Here is a 12,662-nt window from a genome sequence, read left to right on the forward strand (position 1 = left end):
AGCTCAGGTCATGATCTCAGGGTCCTGGGATCGAGTCCCGTATCAGTCTCTCTGCTCGGCGGGGAGCCTGCTTCCTCCTCTCTCTCTCTCTCTCTCTCTCTCTCTCTGCCTGCCTCTCTGCGTACTTGTGATCTCTCTCTGTCAAATAAATAAATAAAATCTTAAAAAAAAAAAACAAAAAACACCACCTAAACTTTTGCCTGAGACTGTTTCTGGAGGCTCCAGGCTAAGAGTCACTCCCAGGGATATACCCAAAAGAAATAATGTATAAGTGCACTAAAAGACGTCTACAATAGTATTTATGGCTGTGTTCTTCCTAGCAGCCCCAGACTGGAAACCTGTTGAACCATTATCCATACAATGGATAAATACTTCCGAGTACATTCAGGTTGCAGAAGAGATGAACACAGGAAATGGGCATCGAGCAGATGGACAGAGAGACAAATGGCTACCAGGTCACAACGTCCATAAATCTCAGACACATAATGTTGAGCAAAAGAAGCTGAATGTGATATTATTTTCTGAGGTAATGCCATTTACCTGAAGTTCTAAAACAGGCAAAATCAATGCATGTTGTTAAAAGTTAAGGTGGAGGTCACCCGTGGAGGTAAGGGCTTGAGGGAGGGGCAAGAAGGGGGGTTCTGGGGTGCCGGTCACAGTCCAGGTCTTTTTCTGGGTGCTGATTATAAAAATATGCTCAGTGAGTGAAAACTCGTCGAGCAGGACATTAAGGATTTGTGCAATATTTTTGTAGGTAGGTTCCACTCATTTTACAAGAATAGGACATTCAACGTGTCCTAGGCAGAGTCCCCAGGTGGGACAGGATCTGCTTGGTGCGTGTGTGTATTGGGGGTGTCTCTGAGCCTGTTCTTTCTCTGTCTGCTCCTCATGGGCACTGAAGCCCTCTCAGGGCTCCCACAGCCGTCCTGGCCTCAACCCCTCCCTGCTTCCGTGTTCCAGCCCAGTATCCTCTCGCACAACCTCAGCTTCTCCCTGATCGCCCTGATCTCCCTCCTCCCTGTCCCAGTCTCAAGCATCTTTTCGATGATGCTTCTTGGGGACCTCTCTCTGCCTCTGTCTCATGGGGTTCCCAGCCCCAGACATTGTGACTGTCCCTTCTTGCCTTCTCTCTCCTTCCTCTGCCCCTTCCCTGGACAACCCCAACTCATGTCTAACAATGGCAGGCCCTGGGCAGAAGTACAAATGATATGTATATTAAGATTTATTTATTTTAGAAAGAGAGAGAGAGAGACAAAGTATGAGCAGGAGGGGCAGAGGGAGAGGGAGAGGGAGGAAGTCAGGAGCAGGGGAGGGCTCGGTCCCATGACCCATGAGACCTGAGGCGAAACCAACTGACTGAGCCACCCAGTCGCCCCTTCACAGGGCTACCTATTTAGAAGTTATAAATGAAACTCTGCCATGGGTCCAGCCCTCATTCACACCCCAGGCCAGTCCTGAAGGCCACTGTCAACTGAGGGAGGGGAAGGGTGGGAGGTGGGGCAGTGACCGAGGCTACTGGGCATGAGCACATACCTGGGATGGGGGCTGGCCTGGGTGCCCTTTCCCCCCCACCTCGTTTCTCCACCTGGGATTTCCAGATGTTTCTAATTCCTTCTCAGACATCACCAAGGGGCAGAGAGTGGAGGAAGCACAGTTACGGGGAATGTGCCCGCCTGATCGCTCTTCCTGGTAATTTGGGGGAAGCTAGCTTTATGAAAGTACCATTGCTTTTTCTGGTTTCCCAGGCGGAGGCTATGCCCACCTCCTACACACACACACACACACACACACACACACACACTCACTGCTCTTAGCCCAGCATCTTCCAGCCGGGGCGGGGGGCGGTGCTTGTATTACCTGTTCCTCTCCCACAACTGACCTTTGTTCAGTTAGAGTCACCACACTTTCAAATGTCCTATGACACTGAATTTACAACAAAAATCTTCATATTTGATGCTGGTGACATTGTGGCCAGTGTGTGTGTGTGTGTGTCGGGGGGCTCTATGGTGAGGGACCCCCTCGGCCAGGACTAAGGGGTCAATTTACGCATGTGGGGCTTCTAGAATGAACCAAGGAAGGTTGTGTTGCCCCATAGGGTCCTCGCCCACTCCTTGCTGTCTCTACTTCCCGAACTCGGGCTGCCCCTACCTTGGGTCTTACCACTCCGTACCACGCAACCCAGGCACCTGACACTCTCTGCCACCCACCCTTTCCTCTGTGCTGACGGCAGCTTCTTTGCCAGCCCAGGACATCTCCAGAGGGCAAATCGAGGCCCACCCCCCCTCACCGTACTCAGCCGGCCTGGTTCAGTGCAGCCAGCTGGGGTGCGGGCCAGTCCTTCACGCTGTTACCTCAGCAGGGAGACGGCCCTGGGACACTTTCGAAAATGAAAGGGGGTTCTGTGCGTGTACACCAGGATCACAGGTGTAAACCAGGGAGGCTGAGCAAGCTGGAGTGTGGGGTCGGTGCCTTTAAGGCCCTTGACCCCAGCTGGGCCCGTGCAGGTGTGGGTCCCCTGCTGGCCCTACTCCCCTCCCCCGTCCCACCTGTATGCTTATTTGTCTCTTGTGAGTCAGCCTGGTTGTCGCCTTCTTCAGGAAGCCCCCTGGTCCTCAGGCTGGATGGCGGCCCTATTCTGTGCCCAGGTGGCCAGCTCTGTGTGCCGCTTCTCTCCCCCACTGGGCCAGATCCTCCTCGAAGGCAGAGGCCTGGCCTTACTCCCAGCACACAGTAGGTCTTTCACGATGATGCCCAGCGTCTGACCTGGTCCCGCTGCGGCCCTGACTTCTAAACCGAAGGAGTCATTTAGCATCTGTGAGGTTAAGTGGGAGAGGTACAGGAATCTGCAGGGCCCAGAGCTGTCCTGGGTGTGGGGGTGGGGAGACAACTTGTCCAGAACCAGGGGTTCCTGGGCCCGCTGGCCAGAAGAGGGAAATGGAGGGGACGGGTGACCTTTGGGGGGGTCTGGGACTCTTGTGTCTTCCTATATCACCCTTGTTCTCCCTTGAGGTCCCTACAAGCTTGGCCCTGTGCAGCTCCTGTCGGTGACAGGTGTGGGAACAGGGACCAGCTGGAAACATGAGAAGTTGGGGCTTTGGGTCTTTGCTGTGGAACTGGGCTCTCTTCTCTCCCTTGGTCCTCCCAGAAGTGTCCCGCTGGCCAGCCAGGAGGCCTTCTCTCAAGGACACTTGCCATTCCAAAAGGGTGCCACCAGAGGGCAGCCTCCCTCTCCCTGGGATGAATCCCAGTGGTGGCCTGCCTTTCTCTGATGTCAAATAATCAATCCAAGCCTTTGCTGGGCCTTGTCCTAAGGGGTTGGGCAGGGCAGGACAGGCTTCCTGGGACCAGGACCCAGCTTCTCCTGGGACCACTGGAGTCATCTTGGAGGCAGGGAAGTCCTTCCCAAGGGCTCCCTCCTGCCGCTTGCCTCCTGGGCCCAAGAGACACAGGGGAGGCCCCCCGGGGCTGTGGGCCCTGGCCTGGGTCAGGAAACTCATAGTGAAACCAGAGACGTCTCGTAGTGAAATTCATTCCGTGCAGCGCACCTGCCTGGGCCAGGGCTGGGGAGGGACTGGAAGGCAAGAGAGCAGCCTGCCGTGGAGGAGGTGGTGTGGGGAGGGCCCAGAGCCTTATCTGATGGGCCCCGGCCTTTCTCACAGCTCAGTGGAGCCGCCCTGACAGGCCGACCATGGCCCGGTGGGCAGGGGCTCTGCAGGCCCGAGGGCCCCCAGCCTCCCCACCTGCCCAAGAGGCAGGGAGGCCGTGGGCCTGGGAAAGGCGCGGGCGGTGGAATATGTACCACTGGAGGGGAGCGGGTGCCCAGCAGGCCCCTCCGAGGAGCTCTGGTGTCTCAAAACACCAAGAAAGGTCAAACACCAGTTGCAAAAAACCGAGGGCCTCTAGCGCGTAGTTCGAACAAACTAGCACTTTACACGTAAAAACGAGACTGCACATCCCCAGGTCCTGTTCGGATTTGAGAATGCATCGGGTCCCCGGATGCTGCGGGATGTGTCATTCCACAGGTGGGGACTGTCCTTAGTTCTGCGGGGGACTTGGGGACTGTGTGTGGAACATCACCCGGGGACCACATGGAAGGTCTGAGCATGATGCGCTGGACAGGACGGCCCCTGGGCTGCCCCCACCAGCCACCCACTCCGAGGTCCCCCTCCTGTGGGGATGTTGGCTGTGCTGACCAGTGTCAGGGCTGGCGGGGAGGGCAAGGGGTTCTGGCTGCCTTGGGTTGTGGGGTTGAGTCACTCTGGAGAAACGGGGTCCCACTTCTTCAGGGATCCTATTTGGATAGGGCCTGCAGGGTCCTGGGTGTCCCCCAGAATGGTCTGAAGAGGAACAGTTTCAGCGTCAGAAGGGTCATCCTACTGTTGTCCCCTGGCCGCCCTCCTGGGACCACCTCTCTGAACACAGGCACCGGCCACTCCGGGTGGGCTGGGCTGAGATCTCTAACAGAGGAGGCTGTGAATCTCTCCTTCTGCCCCTGTCCTGACATGCGTCACTGGTGGGGCTGGGAGCCTCCGGTCCATCCAGCATCATCACCCAGGGCCCTTCAGTCTGTTGGAAACCTTTCCCAAATGGAGACGGGGTGTTTTCCTGGGATTCCTCTCACAGAGAGAGAGGAATGAGAATCAAGGGTCCTCAGGGCCTCAGGGAGCTCCAGACTGCCCCTAGGTGGGGTCCCCAGGGACAGGTCAGGGGACGGGAACCGGGCATTGTCTGGAGGAGATGGGGCGGGGCCGAGAGTGCCCTGGGCAACTTCCAAGCATAGATTTGGCTTAGGCCTCCCTTCTTACCTTTATCCAGAGACCTCCTCACTCCACTGCTCAGGCAAGAACCCTGGGGTGTTCCTTCTCCTCATCTCCCTATCCCTCACCTCCCAGGAGCACCTAAATCTGGTCCATCCAATCAGACTCGTTGCCCCTTCTGTAAAGAATCTTAAAACATCTTCTTGCCAAAATAAAATTTGTAGCCAGTATAACTTGCCTTCATAATTTAAAAAAAAAAAATCAATATAATGTCCTAACTTTAAAACGAGGGAGAAATAAAAGGAAAGTAACGTGTAAGTTCCTAAAGTGTGTTTGCTTTTGAAGACCACTTGGGTCTGACCTCCAGAGGACCCGATGCGGGGCACACAGAAGCTGCCGGGCTGTAGCCTCTGCAAAGACAGGCTCGCATGCCCGCTGAGGCCACTGTGCTGTCTCAGGGACCTGATTTTTCCAACCAGCAAACAGCTCTTGGTACATTTCCAAAGGAAACGAGGTTGCATCTCCACTAGACGTTCAGGTGTGTTGTATCCCTAGGAAATTCTGTGTTGGAAAGTGGAGGAAGCTTCCAGACTCTGATTGTTGCTACCAGGATTCTGGCGGCTTCCCCGCCATCTCCAGACCCCCAGCTGGCGAAATCACCCTTGCTGGGCAGGATGCCGCTCACTTCCCAGGCCCTCCCCCCACAACCAGCAAATGCTTATAGCACCCCGTTTCCATGGCGACGTTTCCCACCATTTCTGAAATTCCCCGGGGGGAGCAGCAAGTCTCTGTGGCAGGCTTCTCACCTCCCCGGTTCTCCAATCCAGGGGTCCGGGCGGCGATGCCCAGAAGCCCCTTCCCTGCACACTCCGTAAGACCTGCTGTCCTGATTTCTCCCGCGGGGCCTGTCGCCGCCTCCTCACTCGCTCCTGCAGGGACAACCGGTCCATGGCTGCCACAGCCCCCGCTGTCTCCATGCTCCCGCCTTGTCCTCGCCCACCTTGCCCCTCCAGCTGCTCCCTAAGTCCTGCCTCCCCCCTTCTAGCGGCTTGGGATGGGATTCGTCTTTTCTTCAGCATCTTTTGCTTTGGGTTACCTGGCAACTCCGTCTGAGTCTGGAATTTTCTCTTCCAGAAGGAGGCGTCCTTCTCCGGGGAACCCTCCCTGAGCCGCCCCCTTCCCTGCAATGAGCTGGGCAGGTTTTCCTTCCTGGTGTCCCAGTCCCCATGGTGACATCCACCCAAATCACTTTCGCCTCCGTCCCTTGCCCCATCCCCACCGCCATCATCAGAGTCTGGCTCCAAGAAGGGGGCATGATTGAGGCTGTGGTTCTGTTCCATTCTATTTTCATTCACTGAGGACTCCTGTGTCCCCCCACCAAATTGGAAGGGGCTTCAAGCTAAGGGGCAGATCTAGGAGAGCGATGGGTTACAGCAGCCCGGGGTGGGGGCCTGGAATCTTGTCTCCCTGCCCAGCGTTTGGCCCCCTTCTCCTATAGAGATGGGGGGGAGCAGCTTTAGAGGGACACTGGGATTTCTCCAGCCAGAAGTGCCCACTGGGGAAGACTGGCTCCAATCCAAGTGTGGCTGAGGGAAAACACTAGGGAGGCAGAGGGGCACTCCGATTCTTACCCAGGGGAAAGGAGGCTTAGGAGGCTCCTTTAGGAGCCTTAGGAGGCTGGCCTCCATTCCAGCCCCTGGTGCCTACCCTTTGTGGAGCCTGAACTCCCAGCAACTAAGGTGTCCCTGGGGCACAGAGCACTGGGCACAGGCAGTGACTCAAGGCCCCTGGGCTGGCTTTCACCGTCTTCGTCATCCGCCCACCAGCCTGCGCATCCCCGACCCGGGTTCACGACTCTCCTCAGCACTGGGCAGAGACTCCGTCCTCTCCTGTGGTTATCTGCTGGCTGGACCAGCTTCTCAGTGCGGTGCAGGGACTGGAGGCCGGTTGTGGGGGGAGGGTCAGGGATGGGTGCCCTTGTGGCCAAGGCCATTTCTAAGCTGGCAGGGCTGGGTGCACAGTGGTGAGGGATGCCTGGTCCTGGGAGGATGTAGATGGTAGAGACCCTGGGGCCTAGCTGCCTGGGAAGTGAGTCCTGTCTCTGTTGCCAGGCCCAGGGCCTCCAACTGGGAAACGGGGAAAGTGACCTTGGTCTTCCTCTCCCGGTGGCATGGAGAAGGCTGGGGGTGTACCTGCCTTGGGTCTTCTCAGGCCCGTGGAGTCTGGGGTCTCAGGCTCCAGGCATTGCTCTGTCATGCGTGCCCCCTGCCTCGGTTGGCTCCAGGCACCCCGCCTACCACGCCTTTCCCTCAGTTCCTCAGGCTCCTCTTGATGACGCAGACAGCCCAGCCCTGGCTTTGGCTGAAGTTGTTCTTGGCCAATGTGGACATGCCGGTTCCGGGGCCAGGTCTGGTTCCCAGATCCCTTTGCCCTGCCTGCTGTCCTCAAGGGTCCCCTCCCTTGTTCATGTGGGCTTTGCCTAGGGGTTGGTTCTCCCTAGGCTTCTAGTCAGGGCGCCAGCCTCCTGGGTTCTCTCTGGTTCTCGACCTTAGTCTTGTGCCTCTGCCCCACGTTTGTTTTTATTGTCTGTGAGGCCCAGAGGGAGGAGAGGGGCAGAGTCAGGTCTGCCCTCCGGGCCTCCCTCCCGAGGGTGGTCTAGCTGGTCACGATGTACCTGGGGATAGGGTGCGGACGGAGGGCAGGAGCTGGTCCTTGCAGGCGCTGGAAAAAGACCCTCGGCCCAGAGGTACTCAGGGTCCCCGCAAGGGGCCGGCCCCATGTGGCTTTGTCACGGTGTGTGGGAGGGATGAGCCTTGAGAGAGGGTGTGAGAGTGAATGTGTGGGTGGGAGCCCCGGAGAGCCCGCTCGGGGGGTGGGGACTGCGAGAACGTGAGTAGGTGGAGACTCGGGGCAGGAGTGTCCTTGCTCTTGTGGGGGACAGATCCGGGGAAGGAGTTTGGGGATCAGGGAAACAGTGCATCGGGAACACCGGCCACTAGGTGTCACCAGGACACCAGCTCACAGGACAGAAGAAGGGCTCCAAGTGAGTGGCCCGAGCCCTGTGTCCTCCCAGGTATGTCCACTCCAAAGAGTGGGAGCACTCCTGGGTCTGTCCGATCATCCACTAGAAGTGTCGAGCTGGGGGATGGCAAAGCCCCAGCCAGGAAGAGACATTTTCCGTGGAGGCTGCCCTGCCTGTGACTCCTGCCCACACAGACGCAGGCTGAGGGCATAGCTGGGCGGGGTGGTGGGGGGGAGGGTTGGGTACCTCCCTCGCCCTCACCCGGCCCTGCTGCAGAGGGCCTGCTTTCTGCTGGCGTGGCAGTTAGATTCCCCAAGCCCCACTCAGCTTTCTTCAGCCTTCCCTGAGCCCGCTCAAACCCAGGCCCCGCCCTCCCGCCATGCATTCGCGGATGCATTTGCCCATTCACCCGCGCATTCGCGTCGCACTCAGCAAGGACCTACTGTGTGCCGTGCATTGGGAATCCAGCCACAGACAAGACAACTGGACTCCACCCCAGGGAGCTTGGGAGCTACGGAATGTTGAAGTCACCAAATAAACTAACCAGAGAATTTGTGATGGAGACCCAGTCACAGAGGACGTAGATGATGAAGTAACGGGGAGGGCTGTGGGGATGGCGACTTTGGGGGGTGGTTATGAGCAGGCAAAGAGGAGGCTCATGTTCACATGTTACGTGTGTGAACACCAGATGGAAGAACATTCAGGGTAGCTGGAACGGTATGTGCAAAGGCCCTGAGGCATGAAGAAGCCAAACCTGTTATTAGTGAAACACGGAGGCCTGTGTGGACAGGGTGCAGGGACAGAGGTTGGAGGGTGGGAGGAAAGAGACCAGAAAGGGCTCCTGGCCACAATGCCTTCTTCTCCCCAAGGACACTCGGTGGGGGGTGAGATGCCCAGAGGCCACCCCCTCTGCATCTTCCTGCTGGGATGTGGCTGAAGGGCCTCTCTCATCCGGACCTGCTCGTGGCTGGTAAAGTACAGGCACCACAGCCCAGGGGGGGAATCTAATAGGACCCAGCCCTCCTATCCCAGTGGGCTGAGGAGCAGCTAAAACCCCTGGAGAACCTTTCCCCACGGGTCGAGCTCTCCCCAGAGCAGACAGGGGCAGGGCTGGTCTATCTCAGTTCCCAGGCTCCTGGATGGTCTTTTTGGCTGGGAGCAAAGGGATGCATAGGTAGGGCCGAAGGAAAGGTGACAGGGTTCCTGTCCTAAGTCTTCTGACTGCTTACCACCCTGCAGTGTCTCTGCACTCTTCAGAGTAAATCAAAGACCTTACCATGGCAATGACCTTATATGCAGCCCCCTAACCTCGCTCACCCTGTACGCCGTTCTCTTTGCCACCTGCTTGGCTCCAGACACACTGTTCCTTAAGCAGGCACACGCCTGCCTCGGGGCCCCTCCACTCAGGGTGCCCTCTGTTTAGAATGTTCTTTCTAGGTATCTTTGGCTCATTTCCTCAGTTCCCTCAGAGCTGCTCGAATCGCCTCTTCTCAGGAAGTACTTTCTGTCCCTTCCTTTGCAAATCACATCGCCTCCCTTCGAAGTCCTGCTTTTCTCCCTGACCAAAATGATCCATTTTGTCCCCTGGAGTGACAACCCCGGGCACATAGCGACAAACCCTCGAGGCATGATTGAATGAAAGAATTCATGGATGTGAGTGGGGACGAACCTGTCTCCATCCCTCCTGACCCCATCTGGCCATCACGGGATATCCACCCTCCTCGAGCAGGGCCCCGGCGGTCCCCGGGCTTTGTCACGCTCTGCCAGGTCTGCTGTGGGTCCTGCCACCTTCCTTGGAGGGAATTATAGGAGAGGGCGTGGTGGCCCCCCATTCCCTAAGGAGCTTCCTAGGACCAACCTCAGCTGGAAGTGGCGGGTCAGATTGGGACCAAGGTGGCCGACCCACCGACCACAGAGGATCTGTCCTGGCTTTACGCTCCTGTGAACCGCAAATCGCATTTGATGGCTGGTTTCCAAGAGGTATTTAAATCGGAACGCCCCCCACCACCTCAACGTAGTATTGAACACCTAGCAGGAGGTGATGGGGTAAAAACTCAGTGAATTGTTTAAAAGAAGATGATCTGGCTCCTGTACCCTCATAAATGGACTCCTAGAGATAAAAGGGCAAAACCTGGCCTGGGAATTTAAAAATATTTTGGGAAAAATATCTTCAAAAGCCCAATATTTAAAAAACAGTGCTCTTTCGAGGAGGAAGATGAGGCAGCATCAACTTCTGGGAGTCTCTTGGAGGGACCTGAAGGGACTCCCCCCCCAGGGGTTCCGGGGAGCATGGTTTGGAACCATAGACCTCAGCCTTCTGCTCATTGCAGAGTGGGGGACAGCCCTGCAGTGAAGGGTGCCCTTTCTCCTGGTGGCTTGTAAAGCCCGTCTGCACTACCTGATGTTCCCAGGAAGGGTCAGTGCTGGGAGGTGGGTCTCAGCCAGGCCTGGAGGCGTCAAGGATAGCTCCAGAACCCCCCGCTGGAGGGGCATGTACCTCTGCCTCGGTGCCAGTGACCTCTCGCCCAGGTCCCCTGTGCCAGGGGCCACCACATGCCTCCCCAGTGGACAGAGCTGCCCTCTGGCCGTGCAGCCTGCTTGGCGAGGGCTGGTCGGGAGCCCTCAGTTCTCGGACAGCTGCCAGGGCTGGGGCCACAGGGACGGGTAAGGGTTTCTGGCGAAGCCCAGATCCAGCCATTCCAAGGGACAGCTGGAGTGTCTCTCCAGTCAGCGCCTGGAAGGGGGCCAGCCCAGCCTCCGGCTCGGGCCAAGCACATGTGAGTGCACTCACACTCGCGCACACACACACACGGAATGTGCACGTGTGTGCGCAGAATCACACAGCTCACACGTGCACACAACCGCATGTTCACATGTGTCCTTGGTACCTACAAACACACACACATGCAGAACACACACGCCACACGCACTAGCGCCCGGCCACCCACTCCCCACCCCTTCCCCAGGCGGGGACGGAGGAGCACACCTTTGGGGTGAGTTCCATTGGGGGAGGTGCCCTTTCTCCCTCCAAGTCACAGCAGCTCCTCCCCTCGAGGCCAGTCTTGTCCCAGCCTGGCCTGTGGCTGGATGTTCGTGGGAGGAGGAAGGGGCCGCTGAGCATCTGGCCACCTCGGGGACATCTCTCTGGAGTGGAAGGGTTCTGGGATTGCGCCTGCCTCCCGTGGAAGTGAGCGGGGCGTGGGGCTTGAGGCGGGGGGGGGGGGGGGTTGCCTGACGCTGGAGGTGCTGTCGTGTTGGAAGCATCCAGGCCCTTTCCCTGGGGCAGGGAAGACGCAGGAGGCGCTGAGGGTCCCTAGAGCTGTCACCGCCTCCCCCCAGGAAGTCAGTCCAGCCCTCATCCTGCTGTCCTGTCCAAGGGGAAGCTGCCTTAGTGACAGTCACCTCAAACCTCTGAGGGCTTTGGGGGCTGGGGCACAAGACCTCCTGGTCCCTTTTGTCCCCTGGCCACACGGGCCCAGGCATGCTGGGCCATCAGCCCAAGAGCAATAACTGACATCCCCAGGGGTGTGACCCCTGAGCCCCTGTGTGTCGTGGGACCTAGAGCCATGACAGGGGTGCTCTGTAGCCCTCGGGCCCTCATCCCCAGGGGCCTGCTCTGGGCTCTGCTGTGTCCAGCTCGCTGACACCAGCCCGTGCCCACAGCCCTCGGTAGAACTCAGTCACCTCCCCCATAGAATCAATACCTCTGAGCCTGCTGTCAGCAAATCTTTGACCTCTGACCCGGCCACACACTGTGACCCCTGAACCCATCTGTCTTTCCACCAATCCTTGCCCCGGTCTCTGGGGTGGCTGAGGTGAGGTGACCCCGGGCGGCAGCACAGGCCGTGAGGGGAAGGGAGTGTGGCGGTCAGCCTCCAAGGCCCAGCCTCTTCTCTTCACGCCACACTCAGGGCCGGAGTCAGCGGCTGCCCCTGGGGCCTCCCTGGCAGGGGAACGGGCTGGACCCTGGAGTGAATGTGCCAAACAGCCGAAGGCTGTGCGTGAAGGGTTTTGGGTCCCTTCTGGGTCCTTTCTGGGGCCCCGGGGGCCTTGGGAGGACAGAGAAGGGACTCTGGGGGTCCTTTCGCCTATCTGAGGCTGACAAAGGTGTCCCTCCTTACCCCCCACAAACTACTCTGCCCCAGGCCACAGGCCTGAGGCTCCGAAGTCCCTCCTTAGCATGGTCCTGGCTGAGATGAACCCCCAGGCTAGGGAGTATGTACCCAGGCATGGTCCCATAGCCAGGGCACAAGCCCATAAGCCTTTGGGGGGTGGGAGGGACCCCGTCCTCCTATCCCACGGGCTCCCTCCCTACAGCCAGTCCCCCTAACCAGTCATGGTCTCAGCGGCCCTGAGCCGGGAAAGAGGAAGGGGCTGCGCAGAGGCCCCCAAAGTAGCTGCACCCCTTTAGCTCAGCTGGAAGTTCACTGCTCTGGGCTCCCCGGCCTGTCCTTCCAGCCTGCTGCAAGCCGTCATCCCACTGAAATCCCCCAAACCACCCTGGAAGGCAGTGTGGGGGGTCCTGGGCTCCTACGTGTCCTAAGACTCTGATCCTAGACAGTCTGGCCGGGACAATAGGACGGGCCAGTCACACAACATGTCATCCTTACCTGGGGGCCTTTCTTGGTACCTGGAGTGTCTCCCTGCTTCTAAGGGCTCCTGCTTCTAAGAGGAGACCCCATCCCCCACTCGGGTGTTCTGAGAGCCATGGGGCCCAGCAGCCCTCTGGGTCTCTCTGCATCTGCAGGAGGGACAGAGAGGCACGTGGGAGAGTACCAGGAAGTGGGCTCAGGTGTGCCTGACCCCAGGGTCGTGGAGTCTTTTCTTCTCCCCCGACTCTTCCTGCCTCCCCTTAGACCTCCAGGAGGTGCCGGGGGGGGGGG

Source organism: Meles meles, chromosome 19 (assembly GCF_922984935.1).
Source record: "Meles meles chromosome 19, mMelMel3.1 paternal haplotype, whole genome shotgun sequence".
In the NCBI taxonomy this organism is placed as follows: domain Eukaryota; kingdom Metazoa; phylum Chordata; class Mammalia; order Carnivora; family Mustelidae; genus Meles; species Meles meles.